We start from the raw sequence: 20,946 nt of genomic DNA, 5'->3' as shown, positions 1-20,946 counted from the left end.
AAAGCAATCTGAGCGAGCCAGTTAGCAGCATTCTTCCTCATGGCCTCTGCTCAGCTCCTGCCTCCAGGTTCCTGCCCTGTCTGAACTCCTGTCCTGACCTCCTTTGATGATGAATAGTGATGAGAAAGCAGAAGCCAAATAAACTCTTTTCTTCTCAAGTTGCTTTGGTCATGATGTTGCATCAGAGCAGTAGAAACCCTAACTAGGACATAGTAATGCTCAAGTCTCCCTATTGTCAATGGAAACTAGGTGGAAATTCATACCTCTCTCTTTCATCTTGTGTCCAGAACACAGATGCACCTATGCCTATGATGTTCAGGATTTACACAGTCCATGGAGATGCCCATCCCCCCACCCCACTGAGATGTCCTATTTGTTCATCTGCAAATGATTCCTGTCCTGTGGAAAAGACCTGTTGAGATACCCCGTTCTCTCCACTGCACATATTTGGAGTACCATGTGTCACCAACTTCTAAAAATGACAAACTCCCAATTTGTATTTAAGCAATTTATGAAAACAAAAACAAAAACCACACAGTCATTCTTCATACTCAAGTATATGGCACCTGGTAGTTTCATATAATAAGTTGAGAATTTCTTAAGTGTATGTAATGTGGATAGAAGTATAGGCATGATTTTAGGTAGAATAGATAAGCATGATAGATAATGTTTTTTTTTTCCCTTTGAAAGAAAGTATCAACTAGATAAAAACAACTTTCAGTCTTTCTTTGGATTTCAGTATGTTTTATGGCCCCATGTTATTTCTTCCTTCATGAGCTTAAGGAAAATTATCTTTATGTCACTTGTAATACTTTTTCTTTTTGCTAGAAAAATATCCTTGCTAGTTCTGTATGCCTTAAGTCAAATAGGAATTATGTTCATTTTTAAAGTATAATTGATTTAAAGTGATGGCAGGATAAGCAAGCTGGCCCTTCCAAGAAGGAGTTACAAATATGGGACAAAAGGAAGTTGAATGTCATCATAACTGTTGTCCTCAACACTAATTGAATACTGGTATAGGAAACAAATTTGGTTGGAGAAAAAAATCTGATTTTTTTGTGAATTCAGAGTTAAATCACTGAGCCTATTGTAAAACAGACAGTAATTATTTATCTTGTGTTTGATGGGGATCATCAGAGGGTTGAACAAAATAATAGATTTTTGTCCTAGTGTGGCACATTCCAATTTTATATGAGATTTGCTGATTTTTGGACTTTTTTTTAAACAGAACTGAAGGAGAGAAGCATCTGAAAGTGTCTCCTCTCTTCCTGGTTAGCTAGCTAAAGCTGATGCACTCTGGCTATATCATCAAAGCAAGAAATCACTACTTCTTTTTATTTTTTTTCAAATCCTTTAATTGTTTGAAGTTCTGCTTCTGCAAATAGCTAAAGACTAATTAAAAAAACCAAACGGTGATTCATTCATTTCCTCAGCCAGGGCCACTTTCAGCCTCAGGGCTCAGGATGGCAGCAGCGTGAGGTTAATTCTGGAATCACAAGCTGCTGGAGAACTCTGAGCCTCACTGCACAGAAGAGCAGGCGAGAGCAAGATATTTGATAGGTAGGTGTTTTGAGTGAAGTTTGAGATGGTTTAGACCGGGTGGATTGGAAGGTGATGGTGCATTTTGGTAAAGCCCTGATGTAAACAGTTGGCCATATACTCTAGTTAGCATGGTCAGTATTCACTCTTGAGAAAAAAACAAATCACCAAACATCTTCGGTGTCTTAGTAGTGTTCCAGCAATAGCAGAGGAGAATGATAATTAAGGTGATTAAGATTATGGACTGTGAGTTTAAATTCTAGCTTTACCACCCACTGTCTGTATAACCTTGAAAAGTTATTTCCCTCTCTGAATTAATGTTATATAAGGATTAATAATAATAACTGGCATTTATTGAGTATATAGTATATATGCAGTGCATAATTTATTGGCTTATTCTTGATTTAGCAAATTAGATGTTAGAAGAAAATAGACTTACACTGCAAAAAGATAGGAGGAAAGAATAAAAGAGTGGAATACAATATAAAACAAGACATAGAGTCACAGAAGAGGATGAGAAAAGATGGGAGAGACTTGTTGCTTGGCATTCTAAGAATATTTTATAGCTATAACAACTTTAGTCATCATGAGAACTGTGGAGAAGGTGCTACCCTTACCATGGTCACACAGTTAGGAAATGGTGGAGCTGAGCAGTAAGAACTAAGTCTGCCTTTGGAGTCTACACAGGGAACCAGTTCTATTCTGAGGACTTCTAACCCCCCTATAAACAGGACCCATCATTATCTTAGGTGACTTGCCTGTGATTATGCACCAGCCGGCACAGTCCCTGCCAACCCCAGCTCCAGGTCACAGTCATGTTGTTTCTTGCTTCGTCCAGTGGGAATTAAGAGAGCAGTGGTATTTCCAGCACTTCGCCCAGTGCAGGTCACATGCTCAGATACTATTGTTAGTATATTACCGTGTCCTCTGATTGCTTGTTGGCTGTGTTAGCAATTGCAGGAAGGTGGAAATAACAGTAACATAGCCCACTCCTTGGGCCATGACACCCACATTCTTGTGGGTCTCAAGAAGCATGTCCTTGCCATTGCTAGACCTTCTTTTTGTCTCATGTCCTTCTTTCACTTATTCTCACATTTAGCTGTAATATAGCAGATGAATAAATGCACACACACAAACAGACAGACAGAGACAGAGAGGTGGAGAAAGAGCCACAGATTCTTTGCTGTTTTATTTTTCTTTAACAGGGTTTTAAATTCCAATCAACCTCCATGTGCTTTAGCTGAGGGTGTGCTAGGAAATCCTGAAAGACACAGAAGCATTTATAATAAACATTAGGAGAATTTTTTATAGCTCACATATTTTTATAACCCTCACTTTATCACAACTACTTTTTAAAGTACATATATCAGTCTTCGTAGCCACCACAAGAACCAGACAGGATGAGTGACATCTCCCTGCCTACGTTACAAATGTGGAAACTGAGGCCTAGAGTCCAAGGCCAGTTTATTAGTAAGTGGCAGAGCTGTGACTTGAGCCCAGGTTAGCTCTAGAATCGAAGATTTTAGTGTTCCTCTAACACCGGTACTAACACTCTGCTCAAATTCCTTCTTGCTTATACACCTCATTGATGAAGGAAACAGAAGGTTAAATATATAATTTTAAAGTACAAGGTAAGCTTCATCTCTCTTCTTTTTCTTCTTCAGGGAGGTTCTCAGCATGTTGTCTTAGTTAGGGTTTTATTGGTGTGAAGAGACATCATGACCACGGCAATTCTTATTAAAGGAAAACATTTAAGTGGGGCTAGGTTACAATTCAGAAATTTAGGAAGCAGGCAGTGTATAGGAAGACATGGTGCTGGAGAAGGAGCTGAGAGTTCTCAATTCACAGGCAGCAGAAGGATACTGTGTGCCGTACTGGGCATAGCTTGAGCATGTGAGACTTCAAAGCCCGCCTCTACATTGACACACTTCCTCCTTCAACAAGGCCGCATCTGTTGATAGTACCCTGGCTATGGGCTTATGGGGGCCATTTTATTCAAACCATCACACACGTATATTCCCTATCCTTCTGCCTTAACCTTTAGATGAATGTTAGGATCACAGCTGGAGTAAGTTGCTTCATTCATTAATTTGCTCATTCCTTGCTTCCCTCTTCCACACCTCTCTCATTCCCTTCATTTCTTTCTTCCCCTTTGATTTCTTCCGTTCCTTCCCCCTTTCCTCATTCTCATTTTTCTTCCAAGTAGGGTTTCCTGTAGCCCAGGCTGGCCTCAAACTCACTGTACATATAGTCAAGCCTAGCTTCAAATTCCTGACTTTTTGTTCCCACCTCCTAAATACTGAGATGCATGGTTTAGAGATGAACATGAGAGGACTTAATTCTAAGGAGCCTCCTGAGATTAAGAATACTTTCATTTGGGCTCCATTAAACTGCACTATGACATTTCAATGAAATTATTTCAGTCTGTCATTCAAAGGAAGGTTTTTGAATATACAAACATTCTGGACCTATTCTTTGGAAAAATTCTGTAGAAAGAAGTATCCTGCTGCTCAGAGCCAAGCCCTATCAAATAGGAAGAAGTAGTAGAATTGTATCCCCCTCCGCCTCTCATAATGCTTAGAAGGCAGACATTGTTTACGCACATTACCAGCCACTGACGACATTTCGAAAACCTCATTTGAGCTACTAAGAGATACGTTTTCTAATTTATTGACAAATGATTTAAATATTATTATATATTTAGAAATAAACAATATTATAATTTGTAGTTCTTATATGTTCTTCTTCAGCACAGACATGAAGTTTATTGTGTTTTGGAAGGGGCGAATTTAACATACATTGCTAACAGCAGTCGCAGCCTGCCAGTCCCCCGGCTTCTGATGGGAAGAAGTACAGTCTATAAGGCACTTTCAGGGGAGTCCATGGCCTCCTGTAAGAATTTCCTGAGGATTTTACATAATCGGGAATTTTGCTTATTTATTCGCTTGCTTGTTTATTTATTTATTTGCTTATTTATTCGCTTTACTTATTTTAGGTTTATGGCTCATGATTGTGGAATGGACTGTGTTGCTCTGTAATTTACACATTTTTAAACTTATGTTAAGTTTGAAATATTTTGTGGATCTATTATAATATGACCTATACATTTTACATTTTGAATGGTGGAAAATCTGTGTTTAAAATTTGCCAGCTGGACCCAGTTTAGATGGTCCTAATTTTGTAAGCCAAATTCAAAACATCATAATCAGCAATCAGTCAAACATGCCTTCTCCCTGTCAGTCTTTGACCCCTTTAGCAGCATAGAGTTTCTTCACACCTGTTTGGTCTGGTGCTTATTGGCCTTGACTTCTGCAATGAACACAAGTCTGCTGTCTCTGGTCTTCTTCATGGCTGACTCAGCGGTGGTGGTGGGAACTTGATGAGGGCTTAGAGGTCAAGCTTGTTTCTCTTGGTCTGGTGAGAATATCTGGGCTCCTAGTAGAATGTGAGTCTAGTAGACACCTCCCTAGTATCTGTGAGTAACCGAATGTTAAATGAATGAATTTAGTATCACCGTGAGGGTTCTCAATGAATTTTAAAGCACAAACAACTAACTAAAATCTTTTCACTAGTTTTGGTGTACAACACTCTAGTGTTCCACGGGGCATGAAATAACCACAAATGTGAACATAAGGAAATGATGTTGGTAACAAGAACAGAAGTACGTGAGAAATTAGCAAGAAAAGCATGTGATTTGGATGCTTACTTTACATATATTAACAAGACACTAAATGAAGAAAAAGGAGGAAGGGAGCAGGACGGGAAGAAGAGAAGGAGACCGTGGCTATGAGTGAAAGTGAGAGAAGTAAATATAGAAGTGGGAACCCTGAGCATCATTTCATGACTAAGCGCAAGCCCTGAGCGTGGAGAGAGACGGGGAGGGAGAGTGAAGAGGGGCATTACAGAGATCTATAATTCTGCATGATTGTGGTAATGGTTAAATCATCCCCATGTTTGCCTGGATATTTTCTCCCTGTTTCTACCATCTCTTCTTAGAGAAACCAGGAGCTAACTCCCTCAAAAATTAGCCATGTATGCTGAAGAACAACATGCTGTTTGTTTTCCCCTCACAAAAACTGAAACACAAAATCTTCTGAGTTCATTCAGTGAAAAGTCTGTACGGAAACCTGCAGGGGGGAGGCTAATTCTTTTACCTCCCTTCATCGTCCTGTGGGGAGATTTGTACTCAACCCTGACCCAAATTAGAATGAACAAAAGAAATAGGTTGAAACCTTAATGACTATTAAGGTTTCTTAATGACTATTATTTTGAAACCTTAATGACTATTAAGATAGTACAGAAAATTTAAAAAAGCAAGCATAACAGATATAAGCCTTTTAATTTTGGAAAAATTACGTATTAATGTTATCATTATTGTGTATGGTGTGTCTGTGTCTCTGTGTGCGTATGTGTGCATGTGTGTCAGTCAGAGGACAACTTTTAAAAGTCAGTTCTCTTCTTCTATTGTGGGATCCAAGGGTCAAACTCAAGTCGTCAGGCTTACATGGCAAGTGTTCTCACCACTTGAGCCATCTCACAGCTCCATATGTTTTTGATGATGAGATCTGTACAGTCATACAGTAACACTTAAAGGTGTAGATCAATCTTAAAAGCTTTGTTTCCTTCCCTTCATTTCTCTGTCCCCATGTGAAAGCGCACCCTGTTTACTCTCAGCAAGAGCTGTTTTCTTGCCTTTTAATTTAATTTAACTGATGCCCACATTTTAAACACCGCTTTAAGCCTCTCAGATTAATTAGCATCTTTTTACTTATTTTAGGTTTATGGCTCATTTTTATACATTCTCCATAGCAGATTGCTGGAATTGTGATAACTGAAATAAATTATCTAAAGTTCTTTGCTAAAGCTGAGATTTGTCAACGTCTTAAGCATTCTGTGAAGAAGTGATTAGAAGAATGTTCACCATCACTCCCACTGTCATGCTCCTCCTCCTCACCACTTTTAACACATTAATGATAAAATAGTCTCTCATATTAACTTTTATCATACTGAAATAAAACAAGATCAGTATCTGAGTAGAAGATTATGACACAGAAGTACATAATCATTTTTCTTTTAAAAGTTAAATTGATACATTTAAAAAATAAGCTAGATTTTGTAAATGTTAAATGATGCTTTATCATTTTATCTAACAGGATATAGTGAAATGTTTTCACATTTATGTTAACAAAAAATGCTAAAAGCTAAAGGGGAAAAAGTTCAACAGGTGAAGGAAATCCTATTTCTCCAGTTGGATGGTTTTGGAAATATGTAACAGTCAAAACATTACCCAACAATCATTTATTAGTTGGCTCACTGACTAACTTAAGTTCATGAGATATTCAGTGATTTGGAAAGCTGCTAACAAGTATGTGAACATAAAGGAAAAAAGTATTTTATTACATACTTTCAAAGAAAGAGTTTCTAACAGTAGAAAAGATAGAAACTACTAAAACTATGTTCTAAGAATGTATTTTCTTTTTCAGATTTGAGGAGAAACTGCAGTGGTTATTTGCATACTTATTATCTAATTTGTTCTTTAGAAATGAGTCTCATCTTTTTCCACTTGGCTTATTCATTCTCACCTCCACTTTGCTATGTCTCCTCTGAATTTAATGTTACTAACAGGCTTCTTTCACTTAACATTGTTACGATTATGCTCAGTAGTAGAGAAAAATAAATGTTATATGTGTGACAATCATGTCAATTTATAAACAAAAAAGATTATGTCATAGTTAGATAAATGGCTTTGTTGTTTTCTTTTGTGCTGAAAAGGTAGAATCTCAAGTAGAATTTCTCAATATTTCTGATCAATCATACGTAAATTGAAAAATGATAGTGCCATCCAGCTGTGTATCTCCAGTAAAGCAGTTGCACAGTGATGCCTGTATTATTAGATACATATCAGATGCCCACATTTCAAATCATAACATTTTAGTAAAATTTAATGACAATAGGTGATTGTCATTAATAAAATATTTATACAGAGATGGCAACATATTTGTATACAAAGAATTGATTCTGTCATTATTTTCATTTGCAAATCATTGTCAACAATAAGTCCTGTTGTAGTACTTCAGGATGTAAGAATTAGAAATAAGCACAGAGGTCAAAGGAGCCGTTATGACAAAATGAATGGAATAGGTTTATACCGTAGGAGGAAAAATACTTTAACAGAGAGAGGAAATACATGCTTAAATTAAGACTGATGAAGAAAATACAGAATTTGGGTTATAGATTTGGGGTTTTGTGTAAGTAAGGCAAATTAACAGGTTTGGGAAATTTAAGAATAAAAGTGTGAGTATTTATATCATGCACTTCTGTGCCAGGCATTATGTGTACATTGCCTCACGTAATTGTTGAAGTCTCTGATGACAGACTATCATTTTCCTTGTTTTTACAGAAGAATATGCTCAGCAAATGGCATTTTGACCTCAGAGCTGGCCTCAGAGTAATGGTTCATTCTCTGGTAAGAGTAGCGTTTCATGTATTTTATTACTGTGCATGTGTTATGCATGTGAATGTACATGTATGTATGGTGTTCTCCTCAACAGCTCTTCATCTTAGTTTTTGAGATGGACTCTCCACTGAACCTGCATCTTGTCATTTCAGTTAGACTGATTGACCAGCAAGCACCAAGGCATCCACTTTACCCACTGAGCCATGGTTCTAGCCCAAGAAATACTGTTTTCAAGGGTAATTTGGTTTCTGTGTACAGAATGATGCAGAAGAAACCAAAACAAGGGAAATAATCCTAGAACGAAAAGTGGAAACTGAAGAGAACATAATAACAAATCTTGTCCTTTCTGTCCACTTCTAGTGGAATTTAATGCCGAAGTCTGTGGCAACTACAGTAACATAACCAATTGCACCTTTTTGGCTGACTACCTCCATTTTTCTTTGTGTGGCTAGAGCAAAATTATAAAATCTACCACCTTTACACCATCATTTTCTTCCTCATGCGACCTTAATGTGCTTTTCATCTACAAGTCTGAAACCAGCCTATTTGCCCACGTATGGATGTCACAGCATATTTTATTATTGTATAAAAATCACCTCAAATGTAAAGGTTTTTAAATTGACATTAGTGAAAACTAAGTAATATTCGAGGTTCTTTTAATGATGACAGAGCAAAGGGCGTAGTTTTCCCAACATCTTATATTGATTTTGGTGTGCCAGATAAGCTCACTTCAGGAAGTCACCAAATCGTGACTTGCTCTGGTCATAAGAGAGGTGCTCCAACCACTTGGGAGGGGACTAGATCAGACATGGACCAGCCATTCTTATTTATTCAGCTATTTTATATAGTGAAAAAAATGATTGTTAAAGTCAACACCATGGACAGCAAAGAGTAGATCCAGTCTGAAGTTGGATCCCTGGGGGGAAACTCTGTGTGTGTGTGTGTGTGTGTGTGTGTGTGTGTGTGTGTGTGTGTGTATGATTATGAAACTTTACCTTCTTATGTATTTTTTAGTTACAAGAAATTGCTTTGTGTGTGTTGATTTTTCCTTTAGCATTCCTGAAAGTATTAGAAGATTCTTTTCTACTGATATCGAGAAAAGCCCTGGCATAGACTCCATAGCACTTAATGGTTCTGTATTCAGTTTTCCCTCTTGACTAAACTCTTTTTTTTCTTTATTAATTACACTTTACTCACTTTGTATCCCCCTCATGGTTCCCTCCCTCCTCCTGTCCCAATCCCTCCCTTCCTCCACCCTCTGCATGCATGCCCCTCCCCAAGTCCACTGATAGGGGAGGTCTTCTTTTCCTTCCTTCTGATCCTAGTCAATTAGGTCTCATCAGGAGTGGCTGCCTTGTCTTCTTCTGTGGCCTGGTAATGCTGCTTCCCCCTCAGGGGGAGGTAATTAAAGAGCAGGCCAATCAGTTCATGTCAGAGACAGTCCCTGTTCCTATTACAATAGAACCCACTTGGATACTGAACTGCCATGGGCTACATCTGTGCAGGGGTCTTAGGTTATCTTCATGCATAGTCCTTGGTTGGAATAGCAGTCTCAGGAAAGACCCATATGCTCAGATTTTTTTGGTTCTGTTGCTCTCCTTATGGAGTTCCTGTCCTCTCCAGATCTTATTATTTCCCACTTCTTTCCTAAGATTCCCTGCACTCTGCCCAAAGGTTGCCCATAAGTCTCAGTATAATATAGGATAAACCTACTAAAATCTGTACACCTAAAGAAACTAATCAAGAGGGAGTACTCTTGCTAAAATGCTCAATTCCTATCCAGAAAGGCAAAGAGGCTGGACATCAGAAGAAGAAAAGAGGGAACAAGTCAGGAACCTGACACAGAGGACCTTGACTAAACTCTTATGGCAATTGCTCACAGCTTTAGAATCGAGCCTATTACCCACTGCTTACACGTGAGGAGAGTATCTGTCATCACTCTCACAGACTTACTTACAAATAAGCTCATTCCCTCAGGGGTATAATGATCTTCTGGGATTTCCAAACCTTGGTGTTGTTTCTCAAAGGAAAATGATGTTGTTGAGCCTCCTAAGATTCTCATCTTCATTAGAGTGTACTAATTTCTAAATTCTTTGATAGCTGTATTTTTTAAGTCATAAAATCTTTTACAAGAACAAATATATACACTTTAAAATTAAAAAAGAAATAAAGGCAATTGAGTGTGTTTCATAATGTGCACTCTTTGCTCTGTAGATGGTTAGCTGATCTTCCATCAATGATGTACAGGAACCATTTTGTTCAGGGTAGAGATGTTTATATGGTGATATACAAAATGAAAGCTCCTAGCTACATGCAGCTAATGAATTTTTAAAACGAGCTAGTATAATTGAGGAACCTAATTTTTAATGTTTAACTTTGAGTAATATAGTAATGAAAAATAGTAATTTAAATTTAGCCATTTGTGGTTATTATAGCTATGACTAGAGCTATTATTTCAGACAGCATAACAGTATAGTAATCTCAGAATATTATGAGTTTAAACAGAATAATTAGCTGGAGGGAAAAAAACAATAGCCTGATGAATGTCCTTTTGTTGTTAATGAGATAAGGTCCAATAACAACGATAAAGTCTTTGTTTGTAGCCCAGGGTGGGTTTGAAGTCATTGTCCTCCTGCCTTTGCCTTCCAAGTGCTGGCTATCAGCTGTATTTCAACGTGGTCTAAAAAGTCAGTTTTATACACCTCTTGCAGGATGATGTCTAAACTTCTTAGCACAAATTAGTAGATAGATTTGCCTATCTCAGCTTCCAGCCTCATCAGCGTTAACTTCTCCTTAATCTCCTAAAATCTACACCCTTGAGTCACACAGAATAACTTGTATTCATTTTCTTTCTCTACTTAATATCATTCTCTTTGTGGTTATAAAGATCTAATTGAGAGGGATGGAGAGATGGCTCAGTGGTCAAGAGCACTTGATCCAGTTTTGGTTCCTAGCACTCACATTGTGAGTTTACAACTATCCCTAACTCCAGTTCCAGGGGATCCGATGCTTTCTTCTGACCTCCTCAGGCATAGGTATACACATGGTGCATGCACATCGTGCAGGCAACGCCCTCATACAGGACAGAGAAACCTGACATTAAAAAAAGACCCATCTGAAGCTTCCTAGATACGGCACTTTGCACTTTCACTCATGTTTATAGATATCCGTCTTAGCGCATATGCTGTGATGACTTTTATACTAGAGAGAACTTTCTGAGGGTAGGCATGTATTCTGCATATGTTATTTCCAAAAGTTCCCAATGTATGCTTAATGAATGAGTAGCACATTTCAAATGTATCACCTAATGGTTGTATTTGACACATGTTTGAATAGTGGGAGAATCTTACCAATCTTGTGGATGCTTTTTATTTTATGAGAAGCAGAAACCTTCAAAACTCAATGGCTTTTGCAAAATGATTGACATGAAGGTGATTTCCCCAATATATACTAGGTAAATAAAACATGCAAACATAAACATTGTAAACATAATAAACTTATTTTTTTTTCTTTATCTGTAAGATAAAGACCAGTAAACTGTGATATTCCTACTTCTTTTCTGCCAGTCCTTTCCCTTGGGGAAATGACAGGGCTCTTTTCTATCTCCCTTTCAGTTTAGTGTTAGATGACGCTAATCAGGGAGATAGTGCTGTAATTAGGAATGCAGTACCATCAGGACAGGCTGATAGTAAGCTCTGCTTCTCCTTTCATCAGATGGGGGATGTGCTTTCTTGAATTTCATGGTGTCTGGCAGAATAAAGGACATGGACGAAAGCAGTTGGATCAGGCACTATCTAGATAAGACTAATTTGATCCTTGCAGGCAGAGGGAGACATCTGAAGCAGCAGCCTGTCACACGACAGAAGATGAATCCCCTAGCCCTGGTCTCTTTCATGTTGCTAACAACACAATACCGCATTCTGGGTGAGTTAGAAAGAAAGCTAGAAAAAGAGTTAGAAAAAATAAAACAGCAAGTTTATGTTTTACTTGCAGTTCTGGCCCTAGGTAAAGAAGGGCTGTATCTGGTGATGGGCTTCTTGCTGGCAAAGTGACAGAGTGGTGCAGAGTATCACCTGGTAAGACAGACAGTATGTGAGACCTAGACAAAGTGGCGGACTCACTCTTGAGATAATCCATTTATCAACTTCTGCATCAAGCTATTAATCAAATAAGCAGCTCAGGCCATTCCTGAGGCCAGCTGTAATTACCTTGCCCAGGTCCCACATGTTGCCAGCTTGTACTAGGAATTAAATTGCAACCCTAACTTCCAAGGAGGCAGACCATAGCACACTTCCATGGGATGTCTGGGTTGTAGCCCATTCTAAATTTTGCTCAAAGCTTCTTTGATTTCTTCCTACATGTTTTAACACAAACAGGTGGTATCTTTTCCTCAGTTGGGAAGCTTGTCACAAATTTATATTTAGCAGTGTGTGTCAGGCTTATGCTGAGAATTTCTCTATGAACTGGATGCTTATCTTTCATGCCTCTAGAGGGTTGGTTTGTTTGCTTGTTTGTAAGTTCAGTATTTCTGTACTCTTATCAGTTATTTCTGTATTCCAGCTGATGTCAAAAATTGTGTCTGGTGGGAGAGCATAGGTCAGTCAGAGCCATTTTTTTTTTCTCATGAAGAATTAATTAACTTTATAATGTCTAGTGTGTATTGAATTTACTGGATGGTTAAGACATAGGTCATTGCATTAGGAATACACTGTTCAATTTTTTTGTTTGTTTTGTTGTTTTTGTTTTTTGAGACAGGGTTTCTCTGTGCAGTCCTGGCTGTCCTGGAACTCATTCTGTAGAACAGGTTGGCCTCTGCATCAGCCTGGGATCAAGGGTGTGTGCTACCACTGCCTGTGGTATTTAAGACTGAGCTGTCTCTTCAGGCCACTTTACTATTTTTAACTAGGTATATGCATGATGTCTGTGTATTGGTGTATACATGAGTTCAGGTCCCCAAGGAGGACATTGGATCCTCTGGAGCTGGAGTTACAGGTAGTTGAGAACTTCTTCACATGGGTGCTGGGAACAGAACTTGGATCCTCTGCAAGAGCAGGATGCACTTTCAACCTTAGAACCATCTCTCAGCCCACACTCAGTTTTCTTACCTATAAAGCAGAATGATACAATTTTTTCTAGAAAGTTCAAGAAAGTGGTTAAAAAAAGGTAAAATCACCATACAGTTTATTAGTTTCATCAACTAATGAATGCTTAAGATTTTTCTTAAGTCATTGGTATCCTCGTTTAATAAGTGACATCCAAGTTGGAGACTCTTATTTTCTTTGCAAAAATGTTAAGAACATTATTTTTTTAGTTAGGTATGGGGTGCATTCCTGTAATTTCAGCATGTTGAAATCTAAGTAGGAGCCCATAATTTCAAAGCTAGCCTGAGCTACATAAGAGACAATGTCAAAAATAATAAATAAAATAGAAAGGAAACATATATCTTCTTTGATCTCCCATGGCCAGTCCCACATTCTTATGTTCTGAAGCAAATCCTAGATATCACACAGTTTCTCCAGAGGTGTCCTAGGATACAGCCTTAGGAAAACTTTACTTTTAAAAGAATTAACATATCATTATTACACTAAAACATTTCCTTATTATCATCAAATACTCACTGGCAAAATTTCCAATGCTGTTACATAAGCCCAACAGTTATCTCCTAGTTTAGTTTCTAAATGAAGTTAGCCAACCATCTTCCCATTGCTGACCTCTTAAATCTTAACTAAAATATCAAAACTATAGATGCCTTTCTATCTGTGTATTTTTTTTCTTGTCACATACTTATTGGGAAGAAACCTGGGTTTTTTATTCTGTAGAATGTGCTCTAGTGTGCCACAGGTTATATTCTCACTGTATGTTTCTGTCTTCTCAATTCCCTACAGAGTAGTAGGTGTATCTAAAAGATGTTTAAACTAAGAGATGTTTAAAAGATTGTTTTGTTTTGTATTTGTCCCACAAAATTTATGAATAGTATTGGGTTGTATCAAGAACTACATAGTAGAATTAGTTTTAGGACAAAGCCCAAACTTTGGCATTTATAGTAGGCTAGGCTTGATACCTTTTCCAAACACCAGTTCAAGAGTTGCGAAAGGTGAAGAGGATGAGGAAGACTTACATGTGCTGAGAAGGGAAGCAGTGTGAGGTGACTCCACGCTCATCTTTGGAGTACAGGCATGAGCTTTAGGTTGGAATAGTACAATGCCTGAACGGGGACAAGGAGTGTGCATGAGCAGCAGTCAAGATGTCCCGAAAGGAGAGCTGGGCTTTTCTTCCAGCTTGCACTCTGTCTGTGTGAATAGCAGCCCTCACCTGGAGGGTGCTTCTTCCTGGGAAAACTGTTTTAGGACAATGACTGGAGCCCTCCAGATACTTTTTAGGCACTGGAGGAGGACATTATAAAACATTGCTGAAGGATGCCCCAGTTATGCTATCTGTAGATTTCCGTTTTGAAGGAGTAAGGGAGGTTAGGTGTCATCACTCTTTAGACAGGCATTCCCTGAGTGATTATCATGCCTACATGCAGAGGGAGGCAGGTGACTCAAAGGAGAGGGACAGGTGCAAAATGAAGGCAGTCATGTCACCTTTTCATACTGCTTATACTGCTTTTCATTCCCTTGTGGGCCCAAGTGAGTTGTTCAGTTGTTCATGGTCTTTTTTTTTTTTTTTTTTTTTGCTTTTTGAAACAGGATCTATGTAGTCATGGCTGTCCTGGAACTCATTATGCAGGCTACCCTGCCCTCAAACTCACAGGTATTTGCCTGTGTCCGCCTCCAAATTCCTCTAATATCTGTCCCACCTCTCCTTGACTACCCAAATCTATGCTTTTTTTTCTCTTACCATAAGAAACAAACAATCAAGAAACTCAAACAAAACTGGAAGCCAAATGATCAGTAAGATCAAAAACTGTCCAAACAATGTGAGAAAAAGTTCTACAAAATTTTTTTTGTGTTGGCCATCTACTCCTAGGTATGGGAACTATGGTGAAGGGTGGTTAATATGCCCTATGAGACTTCATTGAAGAAGACTAATTTTTTTCTTTGCAAATGGGTACCAAAAGCAGATAGCTTCTTGAGTATAGATGAGAATTAGTGTCCACTTCCCTTTCTCAGTGCTGGGGCCCCATCTGGCTTGAACCTGTGTGGTCTCTGTCTCTGTGTGATCGTGTGTACATCAGTCCTGTCGTGGCTGGAGGATTTTGTTCCCTTGGAGTCATCTCTCTCTCTTTTTTTTTTTTTTTTTTTTTTGTGGAGATAATTTTCTATTGTCTAATTTATAACATACTTTTATTCATTGAATACATCTCTCTGATTCTTAAAAGGTTTCCCCTTCCTCTTCAACATAGGTTCTGAAACTCGAGGTGCAGGCTTGGTGAAAAGACATTTTATTTAGGAATGAGTGCTCCAAAATGCAAGTGCAGTTTGAAGTGTCTGTTATAATGAATGCCTGGCTGACTATTTTTAGAAGGTCAACAGATGTTGGTACTTAGTTGACACTGAATGCCTATATTATTTTTTAAATTAACAGTTAAAAATAGTTTCTGACATAAAATTACATTTTTTTTCCATTTCAGTATTCTAAGTTTTAATGAAAATAAATATTCCGTTAAAAGAGCAAGTTATACTTACATGCACCGACCTTTAACATTGTCCTTAAGTCTACAAACATAGTTACTGATTGTCAGGCAGGAATAATAACAGAAGTGGCTTTATAAAGCTACAAATGAAAGACGAATGCAGTATCATTGTCCCAAGAGTTTTTACTATAGTAGCTGTGTTACGATGTGGTCACTGTGAAATGCCCTCATGTACTGCTGAATACACAAGTAAGTAATAAAGCTTATTTACACTAAGATCCACTTAAGTTTTTTTCAAAATTACTTTTTGGTCATGAATCTCAACAATGAAAATATACCAATCTTTAGCTTCTCCTTCTCCGGGAGCAAATGATGTTTTTTCCTGGTGCTGTAAGCTTTGGTCACCACTGGTAAGTGTGGTGGTTTTAATTCGGAAAGACCTGTGTGTGTCGTTTTAGGATGTTTGCTCAGCCAACAGCCAGGCGCTTTGAGTTCTTTTCTTATAATGCTGATTAGCTTTGAATGAACTGGTCATATTCTCCCACTGAATTTCTGGTCAAAAAATAGTATTTGTTATCATTTGACAACTGGCAGAGATTAATAGTCAGCTGTGGCTATTGCACTGTCTGACTCACACAGAGACTTAAACCATGACCTTGGCCTCATTATCATGCTGTTATAATCTACTGAAAGAAATAGCTACACAAATAAATCCTGAAATCAAGAAGTTAAAAAAATTCTGCTATTTGTGTCTCCAAGTGTAAATCAGAGTGCCTCTGTGTCCTTTTACTAATTCTATTGGCAGGTGTTTTAGCTATGAATAAAGAAATTAATGCAAGACATGCTTCTGAAAAATCAAAGCTTATCATGTCAGTATTCTGTCTAAAGACTTCCATGGTACAATGACTATAAAACAAATGCAAATTTTTCAGCAAGGCATATAAGCTAGGAAACAGTCTTACATCACCTATTTCTATACCATCCTTTGCTTTAATTCTGTGCTCTTCATACTACAATGAGTAATTCTCTCATATTTTGTAGCTGTTCATCTGTTTGCTGAGCATACATTTACTGAGCTGCTGTAGTGTACCAGGCACTTTAATATGGCCTGGGGAAACTGGGAAAAAGTGCATCCCTTGCTAAAGCAGTTCATGGTTCAGTTGAGGATATAGACAAGGAAATGGTTAAGTCATATCGTGACACTTGCTATTTATGATGACGACATGCACACTGATAAGAGAGCCTGGAGCAAATAGGTGGAAGAAAAAGGCTGAGGACATGGCAAAGACATATGACTGAAATGGTAAGTCAAACTGAGAGAAAAGCATCGGAAGGTTGCAGACACTGGAGGGCAAGAAGACTGTCATAGAACAAGGGCTGTGGGTAAGGACAGAGGTGATGCCAGGGTCCGAACCAAAAGTTAATAGTTTCTTTGCATTTATTTCCTCCTCTTTCTAGAATGTTTCTCCCCATTCTCATATTCAATTTAAGCAAGTAATGAAGATAAATCCTCACCTCAGGAAGCAATTAACCAAATAGTTGTTGAGCATCCACCTATAAGCCATGTATTATTCCAGGTGCTTGGGATACTCATAAAATTCCTGCTGTTCATACATATGCTTTTATTTTAGTAGATGGAAGTAAACAATGATAAACAAACTGCAGTAAAAAAATACAATGTACAGTGAATATACAATCATCAGAGGGAAGCAAAGTATACTGCAAAAGGAAAAGGAGGTTGGAGTGATGGGGGTGGAAGTCTGAAAAGTAGGATATTAAATAGAATGGAAGAATCAGCAAAAATCTCAAAATGAGTTAGCTAAGCAAACATCACAGTGATAGGGATAGTGCAAGCGAGGAATGGGAGTCCTATGCAGGTGATAAGATCTGGCTTCGAAAGGCAGTTGCAGGCCAGTTAAGGAGTTCAGTTGGCACTGAATAGTTTTTTGACCTGTGTGTTGTTGTTTTAGGATGTCTGCTCATTTTCTGCCCATGTGGTTCTAGGGATTGAATCCAGGACCTCACACATTCTGGCTGTTTTAGTGACTTTTCTGTTTCGATGATAAAATACCATGACAAAGGCAACTTTTAAAAATTTGGGCATATGGTTCCAGAGAAACAGCAGTCAATCATTGTTGGGAAGAAAATCCTAAGCTTCCCCAAACTGTACTACCAGCTGGGGACCACGAATTCAAATGCCTAAGCTTATGGCTTCTCAACACCACAAACCCACTTCTGCTGCCAATTTGTTTTAATTTGTGTCTGTGTTCCCATGATTAAAGAAACTCACCAAAAGCAACTTCCAGAAGAAAAGGTTTATTTGGTCCACCGTCAGGAGAAACCAAGGAAGGAACTCATAGCAGGAACCTGGAGGTGGGAACTCAGGCAGATATCGAGGAATACTGATTACTGGCTTGTTCTTCTCATAAAACCCAGGATTACCTGCCCAGGGTTAGTACTGCCCATAATGTGCTGGGCCCTCCTACATCAATAATGAATCAAAAAAAAAAAAAAAAAAAAAAAAAAAAAAAAAAAAAGGCACCTCCCTTTCTTGCAGTCTAATCTGATGGAAGCAATTCCTTTATTAAGATTCTCTCTTCTTGGGAGATGCTGGTTTGGGTCAAGTGAGGACAGAAACAGCTATACCTGTTAGGACAAACTGTAGATGATAATCATCTATCTGGATACAGTAGGGCACAGAGATGATTGTGGGTCTTGTGAGGTATCCAAATTTCATAGCAGAAGAGTAAGTCCTCAGTATATTTTAAGAATGGCCTTATTGGTGCTAGATAGATGTCTCAGAGGTTAGGAACACTAACTACTCTTTCAGAGCTGAGTTCAATTCCCAGCACCCACATGGTGGCTCACAACCATCTATAATGAGATCTGGTGCCCTCTTCTGGCCTGCAGGTATACATGCAGACAGACATTGTATTTATAATAAATAAATATTTTAAAAAAGAATGTGATTATTTAATAGTTTTATACCTCAGGTATATCTCTTAAAACTTATAATCTTATCATTATACAAAGTGAAAGTTCATGGACCCAGGGGTTATAAACCTACAGGAACGCAAATTCCGTAATAAAAGACACTTATTTCTTAGGTTAAGCAAGAGCACTGTATTTTGAGTCTGCCACAAATGTGTTCACCTACTGAGGGACATGACCAAGGAAAATAGAATTCCATACACGACACAGTAAGATACGACTAACATTTAAGTAAACACAAACCTTGAAAAAAAAATCCTCTAAGATCCATATTTCAGGAAAACCAAATCTCGTAAGTATACTTTATTTCGTTGTGAGCACTGCAATCTTATCTTAAATTGGGTGAATAATCTTTAAAGTAGATCACCTAGGCTGCAGCTCATTTTAAAGTTCTATATGGTATATATGAATAGTGACTTTTGCTTTGTAAAGGTACATGACTAATGACCGATGATTGTATGTACTTCTACTTCTAACACTGTCCTTTAGTAAGAAAAATTCAGTTGTAGTAGAAGGCTAAAAAAGCAAAAACCAAACAAAACACAACAGCAACAACACACCCCAACAACAGAAAATCCTGTTTTAAGTGCTGGCACTACCTCATCCAGGGAGGTAACGGGTTGTGTTTGTGTGTGTGTATGCATGGGTGTGGATGGAAACACAGACCTCAGAACGCTGTATGACTGGCAAAAAATAATGTAGGTCCCAGAAGGTGACCCTCTGCTGCAAATGAACCCACAATTCCACAATCTGAATAACTGCTTTCAAGTTCACAGTTTATGTATTTGAAGTAACCAAGCTATTTTAACCTCAGAATCTTCAGACTCAGCAGTGTGTGCATATTCTGGTTTCTGATCCCGTTGCGCTCATGTTGGCTGGAGTTTGGAGGATGGTACTTTTAAAAATGGAAACAGAAATAAGGTGGAACATTATTATTTATAGTTCTATCATATCTTTTAAAGGAAAACTTACCGTATTTTGGTGGCTGGAGTTTCCTGGGTTAAAGCCGTTAAGTATGTATGCCAGCTGTGTGGTGGCTGGCATGCAAGAAAGGAGTGTGTGTATAATAAAGTATGACACTGAATTTTAGGTGATTCAATTTTTTTCAGAAGCGCCTCCTTTTGTTTTTCTTCTTGTCTTGTTTACTTTCTTCACCATTATTTTATAATGTTTATTTCCCAATCTTTGCTAGTTGGTTGAGATACTTTGAAAACATATCTATGGCTAAATCTTACTTCTCAAAATTGATTCATTTGCTCTAGGGTTTGCTTCAAGTATTGTAAAAAGGGACTCATGTAATTCTCATGTGTTAACTTTGAAAACCACGGTAGTCTTAAATTGGACTAAGTTGATCCAGATTCTGGTTCTAGCTCTGCTACTTAACCATATTTATAAATCTGATTTTGGTCTTCAATTTCCTCTATGATGAGGTTGGATTAGAGATTTATAAAAATTCTCACTGTAAAACACTTAAATCAGTTGTGCTTTATAAGATCTCATCTAGCTTGCCCTGCTTCAAAGCAGTGAAAGCTAATTTGGATTACGAAGCTGGCTGAAAACAGGTGAGTAGTAGCAGCAATCACCAGTAGTAATAATGACATTATGAAACAAAACATAAGCACACTTTTCCATTTCTTCTTTCCAGTTACAAAGCATGGGAGAAAAACAATATTGAAATTTCGGCTTAGAAATCACAAGATTTGTCTGTTCCAGTACTCTCAAATTGAGACCAGTCAGATGGTACCTGGGGAACAAAGAGAGGGAGAGCTTACTACACATAAATATAATGCAAACCCCGAAGGCTTTACTCACCAGCCCATAATCTGGCCTAGTAGTAAGTGGTGTGAGAGCGGAAGGCGTGGCAGGGCTGTACACACGCCCACCAAACACTGGTTGAGTGCCAGAAGAGGAGGAGGGGGTGATCCGGACCACCCCAGCTGGCTCGCCCCGCCCTGGGGAGAGCCGTCTGGGCGGCTGGCCCCCTCCTCCTGCTGGGGTAGGTTTTCTTCTGGTCTCTGAGCCGGTCTCCCAGCTGCTGCCATCACGCTAACGCTCTGTTCTGGCTTCCAGAGTGAGCCGCAGGAAGGGGCACCCAGCACGCGTCCCCCGCGGCCGAGCCGGGATCACGCTCCCCTCACCTTCCAGGGCCTCCCCCTCCCAAGCCCGGGCACGCCCAGCCTCACACCTCCTACTCGAGCGCCGTCCCTGCGCAAGACTCCCCGGTGCGGCCGGGCCCACAGCCCAGCCTTCCACAACTGGCCCACCGTGGCCGTGGCGCCAGCGACCCCGGCCGCGCTCCCCGGGGCCAGTCCCGGGCTCGGCCCCGCTCCGGGTCGTCGGGAGCGGGCAGCGCAGGGACACCCACCTGCTCCGCTCCCTCGGG

General features: G+C 38.9%; 1 long non-coding RNA gene across 1 annotated transcript; it reads right to left on the bottom strand.

Moving 5' to 3' along the window:
- Positions 1 to 2,715: 2,715 nt before the first annotated feature.
- LOC129690701 (uncharacterized) lies at positions 2,716 to 20,940 on the bottom strand. The gene is made up of 4 exons (XR_008722352.1): positions 20,749 to 20,940; positions 19,536 to 20,307; positions 17,863 to 17,952; positions 2,716 to 2,800 (listed from the first exon to the last, which is right to left on the bottom strand). It is a non-coding gene; the product is annotated as an uncharacterized LOC129690701 (long non-coding RNA).
- Between the last annotated feature and the right edge of the window lie 6 nt (positions 20,941 to 20,946).

This window comes from Psammomys obesus, unplaced genomic scaffold (assembly GCF_907164565.1).
Source record: "Psammomys obesus unplaced genomic scaffold, mPsaObe1.curated_primary_1811, whole genome shotgun sequence".
Lineage (NCBI taxonomy): Eukaryota > Metazoa > Chordata > Mammalia > Rodentia > Muridae > Psammomys > Psammomys obesus.
The sequence above is the reverse complement of the archived record's forward strand: the minus strand, read 5'-3'. Positions and strand labels throughout refer to the sequence as shown.